This window comes from Papio anubis, chromosome 10, assembly GCF_008728515.1.
Source record: "Papio anubis isolate 15944 chromosome 10, Panubis1.0, whole genome shotgun sequence".
In the NCBI taxonomy this organism is placed as follows: Eukaryota; Metazoa; Chordata; class Mammalia; order Primates; family Cercopithecidae; genus Papio; species Papio anubis.
The window spans coordinates 44763347-44788161 of NC_044985.1; the positions used below are offsets into that span (position 1 = coordinate 44763347).

Genomic DNA, 24815 nt, shown 5'->3' on the forward strand with positions numbered 1-24815 from the left:
AACCACATCATCTCTTCCCAAGAAGGAGTGCTGTGAGTTTGCCATGACTTTCCAGGCACATCTCAGCAGCATTTCCTATTAAGCAGCTGTTCCTTTCAACCTTCCTGATGTCTTAACCTGGCCCTGTGTGCCCTATCTGCCCTGGGCTCGTCTCCTAATCTTGCCCTTAGATTGTTCCCATTGTGGGGTCATAATAGACTTTGTTCTGTTTGCTAGCCCTTTTGGTCCTGGTTTTCCTCTACAAAACAAGCAGATGTCCATAAGTATCACCTGAGGATCTTGCTAAAATGTAGGTTCTGATTCAGAAATGCAGGGGCAGGACCCTGAGATTTTGCATTTCTAACAATGGCCCAGATGATGCTGATGTCTCCAACCTGCTGATCACACTTAAATAGCAAGGATATCCATGGTCTTTTTCACCTCTAACTGTGGGCAGAATAGACTTCAACTGTTTGAAGTTCTTTTTTCTTTTGTGAGACATTCTTTGTTTACCATTTCTGATATATTTGATGTTGAGTCTTTGGATGAAAGTATATCCCATAATTAAAGCATTGCTCCTATGGAAAAACACAATCCATTTATGATAACCCACTTTTACATTCAGTGCATAGGAAGCACCATGGTGAAGAGAGAGACTTTCTGGATAAACTGAGTCTGGGGTTTGATGCCATTTTTGCCCCACCCTCTATTCGCTATCCTTCAGAGAACATGGTCTCTTGCTAATTTAGGTTTCCTGTTCCTTTCCCCATTGTTGTATCACTGGATAGTGTGGCTTCAATCAGAACTTCCAAAATGCTTGGATTTTATGAAGTAGGTAATATTTTCAAAAACAATTTGGGGACTGATATAAGATCGCTAATCTTTAATTAGCTAAGCAAAGATATAAAAACAAATAACTACCATCCATTAACAGTGTTGTTTTATTTTTTTAAAGCACATGTTAATACCAAAACTTAACTAGGAGGGAACTAATCTCAGAATAAAAAACAGTTCTTTAAAAGTGAATAAATTTAGCTTTAAAGGAAAAATCACTACACTAGCCTTATCCTTCTCATTTCACCTGGTCTGATAAAAACTTCATCATAAAAAATAGTCTATACACTCCACTTTAGGTACTACAGTAGGCTTAAGTAACGGGAGAAACTTTTGATGATATTTTCTTCATCAATAACAAAGACTAGGGTCTTTGTGCAGAGAATGAATCTGGTTTGAAAGTCAGTACCAACCTAAACCACTTCCAGGTTTATCATCCTTTCCATGCTCTGTGCAATAGACACGAGCTGTTCCTAAAAGGCTGATTTCTATTTGCCCCATCCCAGCTTCCTTCTCCTACCTTCTGGTCCACATAGATAGGTTCTGTGATGTCCTAGTTATGGCAATCCTCTTTCCTGTGTATTGAGGAAGCGCCAGCCCTAAACAAGAGAGCTTTGTTTTTTCAGTTTTTCCGGAATATAAATGTTTGATTCCCACCAAGTTGCTGCTGATTGCTTTACATGGTGTGGGCTGCATTTATGAGCAGCCCACACAGGATAAGTACCCAAAAGAGAAACAAGTTCCTGAGTCGCTGTCAGGATTTAATTTTGTAATCACTTTTAAGAAGTTCTGTTGGATTTGTAGAGAAGGCAAAACTCTGTTTTCCTATGCTTTGAAACTGGCATCAATGACAATAAAGAAGAAACCAAAGAAAATGCTTTCGAAATTAGAGAAATAAAAACTTCTGAAATCTTTACGAGCAGGCAAGCTGTGAAAGCAGTGGCAGGGTGCTTCCTGCTGAGTCATGAAATGGAATGATTCATAGTCAAGCAATTCAAGGCCACAGACAACAGAACTCAAGCAAGGGAGTAGCAGGAATCAAGCCCAGATTGTAAATCCAGGATTGGAAACATAATTGAAATCAGGAGTAAAGCAGAAATATCACAGGAACACAGGCTGTTTGAGTCTGGTGAACATGCCAAAATTAGGAACATGGTAGAACAGAATTAGGTCATTATTTGAGGATCAGGAACACAGATCAGAGATAGATGGATGCTAAGTGAAGCCCCTTGATTCAGGCTTCCTGGTAAAGAAGGCCTAAGAGACCTTAAGTAGATCTCTTGGAAATTTTCTCTGTCAGCCCTACCTACAAAATTACTCCCATTTACCCAGTCTATCCACTCACCTGTCTGGGAGCCACCCTGAAAGAATGATGAACGTCCCTGAGACTAATTCTACACACCAAACTGGTCCAACCATATTGACTGAAGCAATACTTTGAGAAAACAAGTCCCCAAATCAAACCGTCTTGTTCTGTTTAGATATAACCTGAATCTAAACTTTTTTTTTTTTTTTTTTTTTTTTTTTTGAGACGGAGTCTCGCTGTTTCGCCCAGGCTGGCGTGCAGTGGCTGGATCTCGGCTCACTGCAAGCTCCGCCTGCCGGGTTCACGCCATTCTCCTGCCTCAGCCTCCCAAGTAGCTGGGACTACAGGCGCCCGCCACCATGCCCGGCTAATTTTTTGTATTTTTAGTAGAAACGGGGTTTCACTGTGTTAGCCAGGATGGTCTCGATCTCCTGACCTCGTGATCCGCCCGCCTCGGCCTCCCAAAGTGCTGGCATTATAGGCGTGAGCCACCACGCCCGGCCTGAATCTAAACTTTGACTTCAAATTGTCTCGGTAGTAAAATTACTGATGCATATAGCAGTATATGTAGGTTTTTTTCTGTTACTTCTGATTTTCATCAGAAACCCTAGAACAGAGAAGATTAAGAACCCAAATTATGAATTTAAGAAGCCACTCAAACAGCTGATCTAGAAATTCAAATAGCACAGATAAAAGGCAGTGGTGAGAAAAGAAATTAAGTGGCTTTCTGCATATATCATGCTTAGTTCATCCAATGTTATGGGCTAAAGTGAGTCCCATCAAATTCGTGTGTTCAAGCCCTAACCCCCATAACCTCAGAAAGTGTTTTGGGAAATAGAACTTTTAAAGAGATGATCAAGTTAAAACGGGGCCACTAGGGTAGGCTGTAATCTAATCAGACTGGTGTCTTTATAAGAAGAGGAAATTTAGCCACACACTATCACAAGGGACCTGCCTGTACAGGGAAACCACCCTGTGAAGGAGCAGAAGAGAGCAGCTAACTGCAGGCCAAGGAGACAGGCCTGGAATGGGTTCGTTCCTCATGGCCTTTAGAGGGAATCAACCTTGCCAGCAATTTAATTTTGAACCTCCAGGCTCCAGAACTGTGAGAAAATAAACTTCTGTAAATACCTGATCAGTGGTATTTTGTTATGGCAGCTCCAGCAGATAGCACATCAAATAAACTGGTTAATGGACGGGGAAAAAAGATTCTGCTACTTATAAGTTTAAGTGCTCTATATCTTATAGCTGCACAAACTTTCTGAACCATACCCCATCAAATTTTAAATTAACCTAAAAAGTCAATTTAGAATTCTGTGTCTTTTATAAAGTTTTAACATCTTTCAAGAAGAGGAAATAAACTTTCATATCTTCAAATGTTCTATCACATAAAGTCTGAAGTTTTGTAGCCTGTTACTACATCTTACCATGTCAGAAATAGAAACAATTTTTCTTCCTAAAGTAAACTTTCCTCATTAACATAAACATATGTTCAGACAAGAGTATATTCAAGGTTTTAACCATGTTTCTGTGGATAGAAAATAAGAGAGAATACTCTGAGAGCTCATTAACATGGTTTGATACCATTTGTCAAAAGTTTCAAGAAAGAATGTTGATTAAAATACAGGCAGTCAGTTAAAGTCCTCTCCTCAGCCTCTTGGGGTAATTTACCACCTTCAATCATCTTAAAGTTTAATAGCCAATAACAGTATAATAGTTCTCATTCATGAGGTAGTTATATTTTAACTGGGGTCAAAGTATTATACTACAAATAAAGATCTAACCTATTTCAGACATCATTCAAGGAAGATTTGAGGAGCCCCAAGATGTTGGTGGGGACTACACCTGTAAAGACATTTTATAGTTAACATCTGCTTCACTGACCTTCATATAATGTAGGTAATATACTTAAACAAAGCTACTGCTGAATGTTGAAATAACAGGGTATAATGAAAACTTATTCCCTGCATTCAAAAGTGTGCCAGCTAAGTATGTATTGCATCCCAGCTTCAAAGCCACCTTTTATTGGCTGCTCAGCAAAAATGAAGCTGGAATGTTGAAATATTTTCTTTGCAGTGACAACAGTGTCAAGCTTTGTCAGTATACGGAGGTGGAGAAACACTACAAGATGAATAGGACTTCTCTTCCTGGTTCTGGTGTTTTCTATTTTCTTCTTGTTCCTATCTCATGGCTGCCAACTGTGCATGTAAGGCTGCTCTAGTGACACCCCATCAAGTTGCAGTGGCATACATACTGATGGCTCCTCATCGAATCGCAGTGGCATTCCTATTGACAGCTTCCCAGTGAATCTCACAGGTGTCCTGAAAGTCAGCTTCCCAGCCTTGGCACACGTGCACTTTGGAGGGGTGGTTTACTCATTGCTCAGCATCTGTGGACCAGTTCTGGCCTGGGCAACCAAGCACACTTCTCTGGAATCTTGTGGTCTACAACCATACCTTTTCCACTGTGGTCTGAATTCTGGCCTTAGGAAGGAGGTTCTCTTTCCCACATTTGTTCCTTCTTTGGATACCCTCCCTGAGTCCCAGATATCCTTTTGTGTTATCTTTACTCCTTTATAGATCAGCACCTGGTATAGTTAATAGTTATTTATATTAACCTTTCCCTGTTGAAATTACTATCTGATTTCTGTCTCCTGATTGAACCTTGACTGGTATAAGAGGGGTTGGGGGAAAAGGCCTTCATTCCTAAGGAATAAACTTTCAAAGCACTTATTTAAAAACCCAAAGTATGCAAAGAACCAGAAAGATAGTGTGCCCTTCTGCCAGAGTAATCTATTTCAAACGACTCTACTATTCTGATTACAACAACTGACACAGAAAAAAACCAGTGAGCATTCAAATCCAAGAAAGATAGTTTCTCATATTAAACCCTCAACCAAAAAATCAAATAAAACAAAACCCTGAAACTAAAAATTCAAACTGAAATACACAAGGGACTTAATCAACTGTTAATTTTCAGTGTTGTACCCAAATGAATATGTTCTGTGTTCAGTTTAAAAATTATCTGGAGGGAACAGGGAAAAGGAGCCTGACTAGCTAGACTTTATACATCTGTTTTCCGCAAAAATATTATCTCAAACTAAGCCAGGTGCAGGGACACATGCCTGTAGTCCCATCTACCCAGGAGGCTAAATAGGGGATAGCTTGAGTCCAGGAGTTCAAGGCTGCAATAAGCTATGATCATACTTGATAACGGTCACTGCACTGCAGCCCAGAGTTTATGGATTATCCTTTCCATCTGACCCTCTATTCCCTTCTCCTCTCTTATTTCTTTCTCACTGTCATTGGGTCTTAGAGGTTAGATAGGTTTACATTTGTTATCTTCCTCATTTATAGAGAATTACAAGTATGAACTATTAATCCTGCTAATATTAGAAATTGTATCAGTACTAATAGAGAGACCTCCATCTCAAAAAGCCACCCACCCACCCACACACACACACACGTAATCACAAAACAAGCCAAAACAGGTCATGTTGGAAATGCAAGATCTGCAGTCATGATACTTTGAATATGGTATTCAGAGTCCCACACTGAGAGTGGTAATGATTGAGAGTCATGATACCTGTCTCACAGGATTGTTGTAAAGATTAATACTCAGAGCAGTGTTTGACATAGAGCAAATCTCCATAAAGGCTATTTGTTGTGGTTATTGTTGTATTCATGACTCCTTTTTGACCATATAGAGTATTATAGCAAGAAGATTTCAATTGCTAGTAACAGAAAATCCAACTCAAACTAGCTTAAACAATACGAGGGAACCTTGGGGATTACATAATTCAAAAGTCAAGAGGTAGAAGGAGCTTTAAAGTTGTTTGATTCAGTGGCTCAGCAATATCATTAAAGACCCATGTTTTGACCAGGCACACAGGGCCTCACATCTGTAATGCCAGCACTTTGGGAGGCCGAGGTAGATGGATCACTTGAGGCTAGGCATTCAAGACCATCCTGGGCAACATGGTGAAACCCCATCTCTACTAAAATTACAAACATTAGCTGGGCACAATGGCATGCACCTGTATCCCAGTTACTCAGGAGGCGGAGGCGTGAGAATTGCTTGGACCCAGGAGGCAGAGGTTGCAGTGACCTGAGATCATGCCACTGCCCTCCAGCCTGGGTGACAGAGCGAGACTGTGTCTCAAAAGTAAATAAATATATATATATATATTTTTGAGACAGAGTCTCGCTGTGTGCCCATATATATATGTATATGTATATGTGCCCATATATATGTGTGTATATATATATTTTTGAGACAGGGTCTCGCTGTGTGCCCAGGCTGGAGTACAGTGGCACGATCTCGGCTCACAGCAACCTCTGCCTCCCGGGTTCAAGCAATTCTCCTGCCTCAGCCTCCCGAGTAGCTGGGACTACAGGCGAGCGCCACCACGCCCAGCTAATTTTTGTACTTTTTAATAGAGATGAGGTTTCACCATGTGGGCCAGACTGGTCTCAATATCTTGATCTTGTGATCCGCCTGCCTTGGCCTCCCAAAGTGTTGGGATTACAAGTGTGAGCCACCACGCCCGGCCTAAAATTTTTAAAAGACCAATTTCTCCCCATCTCTCTTTTTGGCCATCTCGTGATGATGGTTTTATTCTGTAGTTGAAGCCCCTGTAGCATTAGGCTGATTGTCAGCTTAAATAATGAGGGCTGTGCTTCACTTTTACTTTCAGCTCTGTAAACCAAGCAAGAGTCCTGGTATTCACCAATGTTAAGACTGGCTCATGTCATGCACTCCACCCTCAGCCAATAACAAAGGTCGGGGAAATATAATGTACTGACTGGTCTGAGCCAGTCCTAGCCTACCCATGGACAGTGGGTGGAGTTTGTTTCCCAAACAGTACATAGGCTACAAGGGGAAAAAGGAAAAGGCAATACAGAAGTTGCATAGACAAACAAAAATGATCTTGCTTAAATAATTTCTCTCTAGTTTTCCTGCAAAACTTGTATGAATTCACATTATATTTTTTTTTTTTTTTTTTTTTTTTTTTTTTGAGATGGAGTCTTGCTCTGTCGCCCGGGCTGGAGTGCAATGGTGTGATCTCGTCTCACTGCAACCTCCACCTTCTGGGTTCAAGCGATTCTCCTGCCTCAGCCTCCCGAGTAGTTGGAATTACAGGTGCCTGCCACCATGTCCGGCTAATTTTTGTATTTTTTAGTAGACACAGGGTTTCACCATGTTGGTCAGGCTGGCCTCAAACTCCTGACCTCAGATGATCCACCCACCTCAGCCTCCCAAAGTGGTGGGATTATAGGCGTGAGCAACCACACCCAGCCAATTCATATTTTAATTTTACAGAGACAATGAAGAAAAACACATCAGTGAATAAAAAAGAACAACAAAGAAACTCTCTTACATAATCTTACCATGTCGTCAGGGTTTTAAATCCTTTACACGTACTAATTCATTCAATTCTCAAAACTACCATAAGTTTGACAAGACATTTGTCAAAGGTGAAGTCAGCATTTGGAACGCAGGCATTACGGCTCCAGCACCTATTTGCCTAACTCCTCTGCAAAGAGATGGGTGATACTTCTGACATGCTGCAGAAAGTGCCACTGGGCTTGGTTCTATGGCTCCCTCTCCCAAGAGGAGATCAGCATATTGAAACTGATGAATGAAGAGTTAAAGAATAAATAAACAACATGAGAAAGAGGTGTTTCTACAAAGTTTTTTTTCCATCCAAACAATATTTTAAAATCTGAAACCCAATGACAAGAGAAGAATAAAACACACAAGTTCTTTCACCAATTGAGTAATTAGAAAAAGTTCACCAATTCCATCCCACTCAGCTTCCAAACCATAACAGCATCTTCAAATTATAATGCCAAAGGTGATCAAGTACTTTGAAGCCAGGATCTCTAATGCCAGTGAAAAATTGCCAAAATTATGAGTCAGCTGTTTGATATTTAGAAAATCAACTAATCTCTTTGGGTCTGTTTCCTATTCTTTGAAGTCATTTAACTTAAAAATATCTTTTAAAAATAGCATGTCTATGCACAGAATTACCTCTACACTTTTAGAACTACCTCAATCTTTCCTCCTTAAACAATAGCTTGTGATTTTACTTGAAACCCATGTTTATTGGATATTTTATCATGGCTCTGGCATCCCACCAAATATGATCAAATTAAAAAGGAATTAAACTGGTAAACCAAGGAATAAATAACACACAAGGAACTTTGAAATCTCTCTGCAAGCTTCAGCTAGTTAATCCTCCCAAACATCCCCCTGGAGTCATGCTAAACAGTTTTCAAAGGTCAGCTCTCATTGAGAGTCTGACTTATTTTATTGAAGTCATAGAAAAACTCAGAGTTTACGGATTATTCTTTCCATCTCTCCCTCTATTCTCTTCTCCTCTTTGATTTCTTTCTCACCACCATTGTGTCTTAGAGGTTACAGACAGGCTAACATTTTTTATCTTTCTCATTTATAGATAATTACAAGTATGAGCTATTATTAATCCTACTAATATTAGTAATTGTATCAGTACTAAATTACTGTGTTCTCACATAGAAAATTATTGATGACAGGCATCTCATAGTAATTTCGATTTCATAAATTTATAATTCCAAAAAAATATATTTCAGGTAATGCAAATTTGTTTTCTACGATTTATATATTCCTTACCTCTTTGAGGGGAGTTCAGTAATTTCTATTTTATCCTAATATCAAAACCACTTTTCTGGGTTTCTCAATTTAGAAAGAAAAATGCATGTGAGGCTCATTCTTTTGGCTGGTGTTTCTCATCAACTTTAGAAAAAAGAAATCCCAGTGCATAGATCAAAATAGAAAGGTTATTTGGTAATAAACTAAATGTATTGCTATACTGGCCAATAAAACAGAAAGTAGAATGTATAATATCTAAAACAAATTCTTCAATGGTGAGATGCCTCATTTTCTGATTAAATTCTGTCAGCTTACAGAGACTTTTTAAGGAAACTTGAACCCTGTAGAAAGCATCATGTACTTTTTTACGAGACATAGTAAGCTATACATAACAGATTAGAAAGAAAAAAATGAAAGGATGAGTAAAACTGCAGAAACAAATGTGCATTATCATCTTCCTTGACTAATGGTATTGAATCTCCTCCCAGGTTGCCCTATTTTTCTAAATTGGCATTTGAAAAGAGGCAGCAAGGCTAATTTGCTCCTCCACTTCTCAACAACAGCACCTGTGTTAGTCCGTTTGCGTACTGCATGAAGAACTGCCCGAGACTGGGTAATTTCTAAAGGAAAGAGGTTTAATTGACTCACGGTTCAGCATGGTTGGGGAGGCCTCAGAAAATGTGCAATCATCGTAGAAGGTGAAGGGAAAACAAAGCGCCCTCTTTGCCAGGCTGCAGGAAGGTGGCGTGCCAAGCGAAGAGGGAAGAGTCCTTTATAAAACCATTGGATCTCGTGAGAACTAACTATCACGAGAACAGCATGGGGGAAACCCCCTCCCACCATGATTCAACTGCCTTCACCTGGTCTCTTCCTTGACACGTGGGGATTATGGGGACACAAAGCCCAACCATATCAGCACCCCTTCTGCATCTCCCTCCTTTTCCCTTCCCATCCTCCTGCCATCTTCAATTATGCTATTCTTAACATGCCCATCCCAAGACCCAGGTAAGTATTGAGCAGGAACTGCCGGTGGTATATTCCCAGTTCATTAAGTTCTTGTCAGCCTGGAAGCTTCCACAACTAGGCATAAGAAGAAATCAGCCCGGGCTCAGTGGCTCACGCCTGTAATCCCAACACTTTGGGAGGCCGAGGAAGGCGGATCAAAAGGTCAGGAGATTGAGACCGTCCTGGCTAATACGGTAAAACTCCGTCTCTACTAAAAATACAAAAAATTAGACGGGCATGGTGGCACGTGCCTGTAGTCCCAGCTACTCGGGAGGCTGAGGCAGGAGAATCACTTGAACCCGGGAGGTGGAGGTTGCAGTGAGCCGAGATCGCACCTTTGCACTTCAGCCTGGTGACAGAGCGAGACTCCGTCTCAAAAAATAAATAAATAAATAAATAAATAAAGAAGAAGAAGAAATCGAAAGTGGTAGAGAATGCATCTGAATTTTTTTCCGCCTCCGTTAAAATGTCATGTGTCAATGAGTGACAGAATCTTCACCAGATAAAGTGCACTGTATTGGGCAATCCCAGGTGCATTAAAAGTTGTTAAGAGGATGGACTTTGGAGACAGACACCTCAGTTTCCACTTACTATTTAATAGCTATGTGTACTTGGTCAAGCCAGTTTACTTCCTTATGCCTCAGTTTTGAAACTATAAAAGAGTACTTCCTTTATAGGGTATTATAAGGATTAAATAAACTGATACATGTGACGTACTTAGAATTGTGCCAGGACCATAGTAAATTATATACAGGTATTTGTCATTATTAACCCATCTGAGATTTTAATCTCTTCTACATTCCCAAACAATGGTCATTCATCATATGTCTCCTTTCTCCGGGGGAAGAAGGAACTCATTACCTCTTAAAGTGGCCTATCTCATTTTCTGACTATTGGAATGTTCATTTTCCTGTAACAAGCCAATTTTTTTTTTTTCCTTATAGCTCTGGCTCACTGGTCTGAAGCCTTTCTTGGAGCTACATAAATGAATTTGATATTTGAATACAGTTCTCTCCTTCTCAGTTTCTCTAAGCTAAATATCCTCCATTCCTGCAATCATACACATGTAATATGGATGAGTATTTAATAACTAGTTTGTCTGCGGTCTTAAAGAGTGGTACCCAGAAAGATGGGTCAGAAAGCAGGACTAATGCATCCCTCATTCTAGAGGGAATTCTAAGGTCCTATTACTTTGGGGATATTTTTAGAATTCCCATATTATCACCTCAAGTAAAACACAAGTTAGTTTTGTGTGACTGCTACTAATTTGCAGCTCATCAACCCTTTCCGTGATTATGCAATTCCTTTCTAGTTTTTGTTCATTTGTGGGATGGTGGTAGGGAGGGGAGTAGTAACTAACAACTTTATAATTATTCCTATTGAATTTCATTTTGGCATCAGCCTATTACTTGAATTTGTCAAGAGTTTTTTTTTAATTTTTAATCTATCTTTGTTTTATCACATATCACTAAATTTCCTCTTTCTTTTGATAGCCAAAAATACCTGTCATATAAAGGGGAGGACAGAGTTCTGGGGAATCCAGGGTCCCACTTTTATTCTTGTTCTCAAAAATAATGCGCCTAAGTTGCAGAGAAAAAGAAACACACACTGTTGATGGGAGTGTAAATTAGTTCAACCATTGTGGAAAGCAGTGTGACGATTCCTCAAAGACCTAAAAACAGAACTACCATTTGACCCAGCAATCCCAGCACTAGGTATGTACCCAAAGGAATATGAATTGCTCTATCATAAAGATACATGCATGTGTATGTTCATTGCAGTACTATTTACAATAGTAAAGACATGGAATCAACCTAAATGCCTATCAATGGTAGACTGGATAAAGAAAATGTGTCACGTATACACCATGGAGTATTATGCAACCATAAAAAAGAACGAGATCATGTTATTTGCAGGAACATGGATGGAGCTAGAGGCCATTATCCTTAGCAAAGTGACGCAGAAACAGAAAAGCAAATACCACATGTTCTCACTTATAAGTGGGAGCTAAATGATAACACATGGACATATAGAGGGGAACAACACACACTGGAGGGAGAAGATCAGGAAAAATAACGAATGAATACTAGGCTTAATACCTGGGTGACAAAATAATCTGTTCAACAAGCCTGCATGACACAAGTTTATCCTGAACTTAAAAGTTAAAGAAAATTAAAAAGACTATGCTCAAGCTACTTCTTAACTACTTAGCCTATGTACCTCACAGATTTATTTTTTAAGGCTAGATGCTAAGAACACTCAAATTGTGTCTATCTATCATCAAGACTATAAGCTGGGTGCAGTGACTCACACCTGTAATCTCAACCTTTTGGGAGGTTGATTGCTTGAGCCCAGAAGTTCAAGACCAGTCTGGGCAACATAGTGAGATCTCAGCTCTACAAAAAAATGTAAAAAGAAAACTAGCTGGGAGTGGTGGTGCCCACTTGTAGTCCCAGCTAGTCAGGAGGCTGAGGTGGGAGGATTGCTTGAGCCCAGAAGTTCAAGGCTGCAGTGGGCTATGATTGTAACACTGCACTCCAGTCTGGAGCAACAGACTGACACCCCATCTAAAAAAAAAAAAAAAAAAAAAAAGAAAGAAAGAAAGAAAAAAGAGTAAAGATTATAAATAATCCCCTACAATGTTAAAAAGATAATTAAGATTTTTACAATTATTTTACTAAAAAAGCTATGGAAACAAGCAAAAAAACCACAAGCTTATTCAAAAAAAAAAAAAATCAGAGTGGATTTATTAAGAATGTGGAGAAGGGTATGAAATAAATTTTTAACCTTTGATTCTCTTGTTTGTTTAATCCCTGGGTATCTAGGCATCTCTTCATGCGTAGCTCGAGCTCTGAGAACTGCCTCTCTGCCCACACAGCTAGCACTCGTATGCATCGCTGCTCTTAACTTTGTCAATGAGCAGAGTTAAACATTTGCACGTCTATCTCCTCCTTAAGAATATGAGCTCCACAAGAGCAAAAAAAGCATTTTAAGAACTTCTGCACCCAGCATGGAGCCTAACACATAGTAGATAATATTATATACTATAATAAATACAGTTGATCCTTGAACAACATGGGTTTGAACTGTGTGGGTTCACTTATATGTGATTCTATTTCAAAAAAGTTACACCAAGTGTGCCTACCTCCCCTGCCTCCCCCTTCACCTTCTCCTTCTCTTTCACTCCTCAAACCACTGATACAGCAAGACCTTCTCATCTTCCTCCTTCTCCTCAGCCTCCTCAACGTGAAGACAACAAGGATGAAGATCTTCGTGATGATCCACTTCCACTTAATGAATAGCAAATATATTTTATCTTCCTTATGATTTTTAAATACATTTTCTTTCCTCTAGTTTATTGTTAGAATACAGTATATAACACATATACAAAATATTCATTAATCGATTTTATATTATAGGTAAGATGTATTAGTTAAGTTTTGGAGGAGTCAAAAGTTATATGAGGGGGGTTGATGCAACTGTAATTGACCAAGCATGCTAATTAAATGTCCCTACAGGTATAAGGCCAATCATCAACTTAGGTAACATCTTAAGTATATTAATTGTAAAGAGTAAGTACATTTTCCCTATACTATCCCACTCCCTACATCCACTATATCCCTTTCATCCATTCACTGTGACCAGAAGTTTCATTAAATGGGGATACCTTTAATTCTACAACTCGACCTAAAATGCAAATATCCTCTATGGAGAAGCAAAACTTTGGCATAAATTTTCATTGAGTTGCAAATAAATGATACAGGTTACTCTGCCCAGTGCACAATTTATTGAGGTTGGGGTGGTCGTGGAAAAAGAGTATCTATCATCCCGGCAGGTCTCAAATTCCCTTAGCGTCAGCCCCACTGTGGCCATGGGCCAATAAAATCCTGAAGCATTAGCCCACCAACAAGTAGAGCCTAGAAAACACTGCTGTTTTCACACATACTGTGCCTAGAGCATGAATTCACCCTGTAGGTGTCCATGTGATCATCTGAACCAAGTTTCTCAATCAAACACCCACCCCATGCAGCCTGGCTACCTAACTGGCTACTTGGCCAGAGTCTCAGACACCTGGGTCTCCCTCTGAAGGAGGGAACCTATTCCTAAATCCTAGTTAGCAATTAGGAGACCTGGCTTTCTTGCTCTCCACTCTCTCTAAAAAAGACTTTCCAGGATTCTTCTTAAGGAAGCCTTTCCACCAGACCTGCCCTGAGAACCCTGCTGCCCCAGGGCAGTGATGTCTGCACTCTTTGACTAGTAACTCCCCTCAGCCATTCTTCTCTGCCTGAATACGAACCTGACTTTTGCCTCCCACCCTCTAACTTGGGCTTGGAGATGCTCATCCCACTCCTGCCCTGGTCATTATACCCTAACCATTGCCAATCCTGGCTTAGTACCAGTTTGCTTCCTCCTCTGAAGGAATTTCTGCATTTTTGTCAGTCCTGGTCACATGATTTATGACTGAGCGAAAGAAAAAGGCAGGGAGCGGGGAAATACGAAAAGGAACTACTAGAGACAACAAAAATTAAAACTTCCATCTGCCTCACATATTTTGCCTAGTCTAGAACTGGTCAGTGGCATAGGTTTTAAATTTCATGAACTCAGAATTTCTTCAAAAAGCTTCTCTAACTGTAGCTTCTCTGTCTTGGCCGCAGGACCCTCTCTCAAACAATGCCCCACCAGATTGAGGCCAACACACCCAGGAGTAGCCAGTTCTGCAGGAGGCTGGGTGTCAGCCAAGCTCAAATGCCAAAGTAAATAGAGGAGGGAGGATGAAGAGACCAAAGGGGCATTTCCCAGTCTAGATAGGAGACCTGCTTTTTTTAAAAGCTGTATTTTTAAAACCTTGCTCATTCAAAACTGTAAATTCTTAAGAAGTAAATTTGCCTTTCACTAGTGGCTATCTTACTTTTTTGTTGGTTTCTTTTGCCATATTTACAGCACTGGATAGGTTGGCTTTATTTTTCTATTGCACACGAGCATTTAATATTTAACATTTCATCAGTGAGATAGTTATAAAACCCATAGTTCTGAAAGAAATGTAATGCTTCATTGTATGTTAGATGAGTAAGTAGAAGCCTTTTAATCATAAGTTTATTCAGCATTTTAGATACTTTTGAAATTATTTTTTATGGAATAATTTCATCATAAGTAGCATATCTCAGGTTTATTTAACATATAATTTAAGAGAGGGCAGTGTTTCAAAGTGGAAAACAAACTAGACTAAGAATCAGAAGTTCTAAATTCTAGACCTTTTAGTAACTGTTGAAGTTTAGGTAAAACCTCAGACTTCTCATCTATAGAATGCAGGAGCTGAAAAAGGAGACTGCTTAATTGACACAGTTTTTATCCAGCTTAATAACTTTATTTGCCAAGAGTGTAGTGCAGTAAAAAAAAGAAATGCACTTGGATTCAAAAGACTCAGATGTTAATCTAAGTGCTGCTTCTAACTTTACTTGTGACATTGAGCATTTACCTTCTCCTGTTTCCCTCATCTGTAATAAAAAGGAAATGAAACAGATGTTGTCTAAGGTCATTTCCAGCTCTAAAATTTTATATCAAAGAAAAATGTCTGTGGTGCACATGGTGTCTTCCGTTTGCATGTAAAATGTGATGTTTTGCTCTAAGTAACCTAAGAGAAATACATGTATTTGTAAAGCATTTCCCAAGTTTGCTGGAACACACATTTATCCCACAAACAGTGAACCTTAAGTTCTCAAGGCAGAAAAGCTGTCTTAAGAGGCTTGTTTGCTTCATCTCTCTTCTGAGTACCTAAGCTCAGGCTCTGAAACTGAGCTTAAACTTTATTACTACAAAGCTTCTTCCAAGTGACTTCTGTAGGCCATAAAGACAACTATAAACAAATTTGGTTTTTACCTCCTGTTTATAAATATGCTTCTTAGGTCAAAAAGCCACTTATCAAATAAACTGAACTTTTAAATTTTCTTACATAAAACGCTTAATCCAAAAATATTTTTGTATTTACAGTTCCTGGGTTTTTGTTGTTGTTGTTGTTGTTGTTGCTGCTGCTGCTGCTGCTGTTAAAATGCCTTAACTATTCACACAAAGTATCTTTGCTTCAAAAGGAAGTCAGAACTACAGTCACGAGTGGTTTACAGAATATTTTCTGATAGTCTTTGCTTCATTTCAGTATCGTGCCATGATTGGCTGTTGCTAGCTACAAATAAGGAAGTCTTCAAGTTGGGGGATTTCTCAGTGGAAGTTCCCACTTCAACGAAGGGAGAGCTCTGGACGTTTGAGCAGCATTGATAGAGCCTGTGGAAAACACTTTCCGACTGTGTAACTGTTTACATCTTTACAGAGGAATAGTCTACAAAGGAAGACTCGTAACCTGGAGAAGAGGTAATCTAATTTCAATAGTTCCTACTGATTCTCAACCTAGCAAGGTGACCTGGATGTCTTAAACTGAAGTGTTGCAGATATGTTACCCTCTTACTCTTGCTATGTGAGTAATTTATGACATGATTCAATAATGCCTTTGTAGTCAATGTCATAGTTAGAAATTTGGCCTTCAAAAAATGGCTGGATGTGGTGGGTCACGCCTATAATCCTAGCACTTTGGGAGGCCAAGGTGGGAGGATCACTTGAGCCCAGAAGTTTGAGACCAGCCTGGGCAACATAGTGAGACCCCATCTCTATTTAATTAATAAATACATAAATGATAGGGTCCCTAGCCAAGACCAAGGAAAATTTTTTTTAAATTTTCAATTTCTTTCTAACTTTTAGGATAGAATTTATGTCTCTACCTGAATGATTTTTTTTAAGTTTATATCTGGAATGAGAGCCTTCTCCAATGAATGATTTTTATAACATAATGTTGATATTTATGCTGAAAGATATTTGGCTTAAGTTGTTGATAACTTACTAGGCTGAAAAGTAAATTAAAGTAAAAGTGTATTCATACTTTTTGGTTATATTTTTAAAAATCGATCCTGGCCTGATCCAGTGTGCCTATTCAAACATTAACTCAAGGCTGGGCGTGGTGGCTCACTCCTGTAAATCCCAGCACTTTGGGAGGCTGAGGCCAGCAGATCACCTGAGGTCAGGAGTTGGAGACCAGCCTGGCTAACATGATGAAACCCCGTCTCTACTGAAAATACAAAAATTGGCCGGGCGTGGTGGTGTACACCTATAATCCCAGCCACTCAGGAGGCTAAGCCACGAGAATCACTTGAACCCAGGAGGCAGAGGTTGCAGTGAGCTAAGACAGTGCCATTACCTAGGCAACAAGAGCAAAACTCCATCTCAAAATAATAATAATAATAATTAACTCAAGTTTAGTATTTTTCTCATCTCATAGAAAGCACATGATAGTGAATATTTCATTACACTAAAGTATTAATCTTATAGACAGTGCTGCATCTCCTTGGACCATTTAAACTTACGCAGTTATAGTAATCTAGTCTTATTCTATTACCAATTAGCCCTCATATTTTCACAACCAAAAATGAATATTAAATACCATGTAATATTTCATAAAGTTATTTTCTTAAGAATAATCATAGGAAAAATGACAGCTTAAAAAGATTAAAAGTCAAGAATTATTATCACTATTGTTAAATTATTATAATAGCTGTGATATTCAAGCTTGTAAGTGGCAGAACCAGGGCTTAAATATAAATTCATATCACCTCTTTATCCATGGCTTTCTGTTACTACTGGTCTACCTTCTTATAATATTAAAATAATATTTGAGAGATGTCATATCCCAAAGCATGGAGACTCTTATGATAGCAAAAGGAAGATGACTTGGCCATGTTCACACAGCAACCAAGTCATTTTTAGAAGCCAGGTCTTTCTTCTCACTCACCCACTCCCATCTCCTCACTCCCTCCAGGATACACTTCCACGTGCACACAGGTGGTGCGCACTAGTGTGCCTCCAAGCAGTTAGCTTCAGAGCCAGAAGAAGATGTGGGGTTGTATACCCAGTCTAACCTGCCTGAGGTTCTGCCCGGCAGCCCACTGGGGCTCTACAGCAATGTCTAGTTACTTCTTTTAAACACTTATGACATTGAGTCATAGAGATAACTAACTGGAGGATTAAAAATAAATAAAGGGCTCCCCTGAAAAAGTTCTGATTAGAATTTCATGAAACTTATGCACTAATTTGAGTAAAGTGATCATCCTTATAGCATAGAAACTTCCTGCCTGAATGTTCTATTAATGTGTCTCTAATGTATTAAGGCCTCAGTAGAATACATTTATCATTAAATGTATTCCAGTATATTTTGTTTTGTCTTCTTGTGTGTGTAGTAAAGGTACTTGATAGGGATATTCTTTCCACTATATTTTCTAACTAATTATTGCTGGCTTCTTAATTTCACAATTTTATCTTTCATCTAGCAATTTTATTGATCCCTCATTTTTCCTAAATTACTTTAGGTAACTCACATGTGACGCCTAGACAGAAAAAAATATAATCATGTATTATCCCTTTTTTTCCTCACCACATTGGCCAGAATTTCTGGAACAGTGTTTAATAACAGAGAAGAAAGCAGTCAACCTTGTCTTGTTTCTGATCTCAGTGGGAATTTCCCTAGTGGTTAACATTAAGAATGAGGTTGGCTGTTGGTTTGAGATAAGTACATTTATCATAAAAACCAAATAATTGCCAAGTACCTTGTTTACTATAGGCTTACTTAAATAAAAACAAAATGGAGACTTCATGTTAAACTATACTCAATGTCTTTTTGGTATCATTAGAGACAACTGTATGGTTTTTCTACTTCAAACTGTGTAGTAGTCTGCTGTTACACAAGACAGTCGTTGCATTTTTTAAAACTCCATGTCATCAAAAATCATGATATTAAAATGATTGTTTTGGTAATAAAGGTAGATTTATAGTTATAAGCTCTGTTTTGTTGTTGCTCCAATTAAAATAATAAATTGGTAGTTCAAAATAAACCAACCAAACCTACACATTTCCTCTTTTGCTCTTCAATCCATACGCTTAGACACCTCTTCTCTATTATTTTGGCTTCACAATTCTGTTCACAACTCAAACTAACAGAAGAAGAATGAAAACAATGTGACATAAGCCAAGGAACCCTATCCAGGCAGAGCAACCAAATAAACAAAGCAGCTGTTCCTATGCTTTGTGCAAAAAGCCTTCTTCCTATTATGACAGTGCTAGCTGCAGACCACAATTCAGTTACAACTGTGGTAAGCAAAATGTGTGTCCAAATTGATTAATTTTATATCCAACTTATATTAAGAAAATGTATGCTAAAGAGAAATGTTTGAAATTTGCTGAGAATTTTTAATATTCATATTCACAACTAGAAGTTTAGTGTGTATTTTTGTTTTTATATTCATAAGTCTGTAAAAATTAGTCTGTATTTTTATTTTCTAGAACACATCACTGATAGGTTTCAGTATTAAACTGAGACTAGTTTAATAAAGTAAAATGATAAAAATACCAAAATTTCTAAAGAAAATTCAATAGGAGTTATCTGTTCCTTGAAATGTTTAAAGAAGAAATCCATAATACTGTTGGGCCTTGGCATCCCCTTTTGAAAATAATTCTTTAAATGCTATTACAATGTCTTCTATTGTTATTGATCTATTTGGGGTTTATGCTATTTTTCATGCAGCTTAGTTTATTTGCTTTTGCTTAGCAATGATTCTTTTTAAAAATTTTTCAAATATATTGGCATACATGGTATTATCTTGAATGTTTTAAAATCATCTCCGTAACTATGTGGATAACCCTTTTTCATGATGCATTTTGTCCATTTTTCTGTCTCTTTTTTTTTTCTGATTGGATGTCACAGAACTAATCTCTTGGATCTATTCCTTCTATAGTTAGCTCTTTGTAAAATTGTTTTTGCTTTATCTTTATTAATATTTTCTCAATGCCTTTTTTAGACTATTTTACTTTTCTAAGTTTGTGAGTTGAATTCTTAGTTAATTTATTGTTATTCTTTCTTCTTTTATAACGAAAATATTTAAGGATAGGAGTTTTTTAGTACTATTTTAACATCTTACAACTTTTGATATACTGCTTTCACATTTCACTGTCTTACAGTTTTTAATTGAAGTTTTATTTCCTCTTTGATCAGATTTATTTAGGATAGTGAAGGGTTTTTTTAGTGAATAGTCTTTTTTAAACCATTTTAGATTTAGAGAAAATTTGAGTGAACACTACATATAATTCACATATACCACCCTTTCTACCCCCACCACTCACAGCATCCCCTATTATTAACAACTTGCATTAGTATGGTACATTTGTTACAATTTATGAACCAATATGGGTACATTATTATTAACTCAAGTCCATAGTTTATTCAAGTTTTCTTATTTTTTCCCTTTTTAAAACTGAGGTGAAATTCATGTAACACAAAACTAATCATTTTAAAATGAACAATTCAGTGGCATTCAGTACACTGACAATGTTATGTAACCACCACCTCTATTTAGTTTCAAAACATTTTTACCACCCCAAAAGGAAATAGTGTACTATTAAGCAATTTTTCGCATTTCTCACTCCCCTCAGCCCCTGGCAACCACAAATCCACATTCTGTCTCTGGATGTATCTATTCTGAATATTTCATATAAGTGAAACCAGACAGTGTGACTTTCTTTTTTTTACTATTATTTTACTTTAAGTTCTGGGATACAAGTGCAGAATGTGTAGGTTTGTTACATATGTATACATGTGCCCTGGTGGTTTGTTGCACCTATCAACCTGTTATCTAGGTTTTAAGCCCCACATGCGTTAGCTATTTATCCCTCCTTCCTCTCACCCCTCAACCCTGACTAGCCCCAGTGTATGTTGTTCCACTCCCTGTGTCCATGTGTTCTCATTGTTCAGCTCACACTTATGATTGAGAACATGTGATGTTTGGTTTTCTGTTCCTGTGTTAATTTGCTGAGGATGATGGCTTCGAGCTTCATCCATGTCCCTGCAAAGGATATGATCTCATTCTTTTTATGGCTGCATAGTATTCCAGGTGTATATGTACCACATTTTCTTTATTCTGTCTATCACTGATGGGCATTTGGATTGGTTCCATGTCTTTGCTATTGTAAATAGTGCTGTACTAAACATATGTGTGCATGTGTCTTTATAGTAGAATGATGTATATTCCTTTGGGTATATACCCATTAATAGGATTGCTGGATCAAATGGTATTTCTGGTTCTAGATCCTTGAGGAATCGCCACACTCTCTTCCACAATAGTTGAACTAATTTACATTTCCACCAACAGTGTAAAAACGTTCCTATTTCTCCAAAGCCTCGTCAGCATCTATTGTTTCTTGTTTTTAATAATCGCCTTTCTGACTGGCATGAGATGGTATCTCATTTTGGTTTTGATTTGCATTTCTCTAATGATCAATGATGTTGAGCTTTTTTCCATGTGTTTGTTGGCTGCATAAATGTCTTCTGTTGAGAAGTGTCTCTTCATATCCTTTGCCCACTCTTTGATGGGGTTGTTTTTTTCTTGTAAATTTGTTTAAGTTCCTTGTAGATTCTGGATATTATACCTTTTTCAGATGGGTAGATTGCAAAAATTTTCTCCCATTCTGTAGGTTGATGTTCACTCTAATGATAGTTTCTTTTGCTGTACAGAAACTCTTTAGTTTAATTAGATCCCATTTGTCAATTTCAGCTTTTGTTGCAGTTGCTTTTGGCATTTTCATTGTGAAGTCTTTGCCCATGCCTATGTCCTGAATGGTCTTACCTAGGTTTTCTTCCAGGGATTTTATGGTTTTAGGTCTTATATTTAAGTCTTTAATCCATCTTGAGTTAATTTTTGTATAAGGTGTAAGGAAATGGTCCAGTTTCAGTTTTCTGCATATGGCTAGCCACTTTTCCCGACACCATTTATTAAATGGGAAATCCTTTCCCCATTCCTTATTTTTGTCCGGTTTGTCAAAGATCAGATGGTTGTAAATGTGTGGTGTTATTTCTGAGGTCTCTGTTCTGCTCCATCGGTCTATATGTCTGTTTTTGTACCAGTACCATGCTGTTTTGGTTACTGTAGCCTTATAGTATATTTTGAAGTCAGGTAGCGTGATGCCTCCAGTTTTGTTCTTTTTGCTTAGGATTGTCTTGGCTATATGGGCTCTTTTGGGGTTTTCATATGAAATATAAAGTAGTTTTTTCTAATTCTGTGAAAAATGTCAGTGGTAGTTTGATGGAAATAGCATTGAATCTATAAATTACTTTAGGCAATATGGCCGTTTTCTTGATGTTGATTCTTCCTATCCATGAGCATGGAATGTTTTTCCATTTGTTTGTATCCTCTCTTATTTCCTTGAGCAATAGTTTGTAGTTCTCTTTGAAGAAGTCCTTCATGTCTCTGGTTAACTGTATTCCTAGGTATTTTATTCTCTTTGTAGCAATTGTGAATGAGAGTTCGTTCATGATTTTACTCTCTGTTTGTCTATTATTGGTGTATAGGAATGCTTGTGATTTTTGCACACTGATTTTGTATCCTGAGACTTTGCTGAAGTTGCTTATTAGCTTATGGAGTTTCGAGGCTGAGATTATGGGGTTTTCTAAATATAGACTCATATCGTCTGTAAACAGAGACAATTTTATTTCTTCTCTTCCTATTTGAATACACTTTATTTCTTTCTCTTGTCTGATTGCCCTGGCCAGAACTTCGAATACTATGTTGAATAGGAGTGGTGAGAGAGGGCATCCTTGTCTTGTGATGGTTTTCAAAGGAAATGCTTACAGCTTTTGCCCATTTTGCATGATATTGGCTGCGGGTTTGTCATAAATAGCTCTTATTATTTTGAGCTATGTTCCACCAATGCCCAGTTTCTTGAGAGTTTTTAACATGAAGGGATGTTGAATTTTATTGAAGGCCTATTCTGCTTCTATTGAGATAATCACATGGTTTTTGTCATTGGTTCTATTTATGTGATGGATTACATTTATTGATTTGTGTATGTTGAACCAACCTTGTGTCCCAGGGATGAAGCCGATTTGATCTCGGTGGATAAGCTTTTTGATGTGCTGTTGGATTCAGTTTTCCAGTACTTTATTGAGGATTTTTCAATTAATGTTCATCAGAGACATTGGCCTGAAGTTTCTTTTTTTGTTGTGTCTCTGCCAGGTTTTGGTATCAGGATGATGCTGGCCTCATAAAATGAGTTAGGGAGGGGTCCCTCCTTTTCAATTGTTTGAATAGTTTCAGAAGGAATGGTACAAGCTCCTCTTTGTACCTCTGGTAGAATTCATCCATGAATCCATCTGGTCCTGGGCTTATTTTGGTTGGTACAGTATTAATTACTGCCCCAATTTCAGAACTTGTTATTGGTCTATTCAAGTATCAACTTCTTTCTGGTTTAGTCTTGGGAGGGTGTATGTGTCCAGGAATTTATCCATTTCTTCTAGATTTTCTAGCTTATTTGCATAGAGGTATTTATAGTATTTGCTGATAGTAGTTTGTATTTCTGTGAGGTCAGAGGTGATATTCCCTTTATCAATTTTTATTGTGTCTATTTGAGTCTTCTCTCATTTCTTTTTTATTAGTCTAGCTAGCCATCTATTTTGTTAATTTTTTCAAAAAACCAGCTCCTGGATTCATTGAGGTTTTGAAGGGTTTTTTGGTGTCTCTATCTTCTTCAGTTCTGCTCTGAACTTAGTTATTTCTTGTCTTCTCCTAGGTTTTGGATTTGTTTGCTCTTGCTTCTCTAGCTCTTTTAATTGTGATGTCAGGGTGTCAATTTGAGTTCTAGCTTTCTAATGTGGGCATTTAGTGCTATAAACTTCCTCTTAACACTGCTTTAGCTGTGTCCCAGAGATTCTGGTACATCTTCTCGTTGTTCTCATTGGTTTCAAATAACTTCTTGATTTCTGCCTTAATTTCATTATTTACCTAGGAGTCATTCAGGAGCACGTTGTTCAATGTCCATGTAGTTGTGTGATTTTGAGTGAGTTTCTTAATCCTGATTTCTAATTTGATTGCACTCTGGTCTGAGAGACTTGTTATAATTTCAGTTCTTTTGCATTTGCTGACGAATGTTTTACTTCCAATTATGTGGTCGATTTTAGAATAAGTGCCATGTGGCACTAAGAAGAATGTCTATTCTGTTGATTTGGAGTGGAGAGTTTTGTACATGTCTGTTAGGTCCACTTGATCCAGAGCTGAGTTCAAATCCTGAATATCCTTGTTAATTTTCTGTCTCGTTGATCTAATATTGACAGTGGGGTATTAAAGTCTCCCAGTATTATTGTGTGGGAGTCTAAGTCTCTTTGCAGGTGTACAAGAACTTGTTTTATGAATCTGGTTGCTCCTGTATCAATTTTTGGTCTCATTGATCTGTCTAATATTGAGAGTGGGGTGTTAAAGTGTCCCACTATTATTGTGTGGGAGTCTAAATCTCTTTGTAGGTCTCTAAGAACTTGCTTTATGAATCTGGGTGCTCCTGTATTAGGTGCATATATATTTAGGATAGGTAGCTCTTCCTGTTGCCTTGATTCCTTTACCATTATGCAATGCCCTTCTTTGTCTTTTTTGATCTTTGTTGGTTTAATTTCTGTTTTGTTAGGGACTAGGATTGCAACCCCTGCTTCTTCTTCTTTTTTTTTTTCTTTCCATTTGCTTGGTAAATATTCCTCCATCCCTTTATTTTGAGCCTATGTATGTCTTTGCATGTGAGATAGGTCTCCCTAATACAGCACAGTGATAAGTCTTGACTCTTTATCCAATTTGCCAGTCTGTGTCTTTTAACTGGGGCATTTAGCCCATTTACATCTAAGGTTAATAATGTTATATGTGAATTTGATCCTGTCATCATGATGCTATCTGGTTATTTTGCACACTAGTTGATGCAGTTTTTTCATAGTGTCATTGGTCTTTGTTGATGTTTATATTTTGGTGTGTTTTTGCGGTGGCTGATACCAGTTTTTCCTTTCCATAGTTGGTGCTTCCTTCAGGAGCTCTTGCAAGACAGGCCAGGTAGTGATGAAATCCCTCAGCATTTGGTGGTCTGGAAAGGATTTTATTTCTCCTTCTCTTATAAAGTTTAGTTTGGCTGGATATGAAATTTGGGGCTGAAAATTCTTTTCTTT

At 38.0% G+C, this 24815-nt stretch overlaps 1 protein-coding gene across 1 annotated transcript in view; it reads left to right on the plus strand.

Annotated features, from left to right (window-relative positions):
• Positions 1-15964: 15964 nt before the first annotated feature.
• Positions 15965-24815, plus strand: part of TANK (TRAF family member associated NFKB activator) — a 105464-nt gene continuing 96613 nt past the window's right edge. Inside the window, exon 1 of the mRNA XM_021923661.2 lies at positions 15965-16120. The gene's annotated coding sequence lies outside the window, so the exon portion shown is untranslated. The remainder of the gene's footprint in view (positions 16121-24815) is intronic.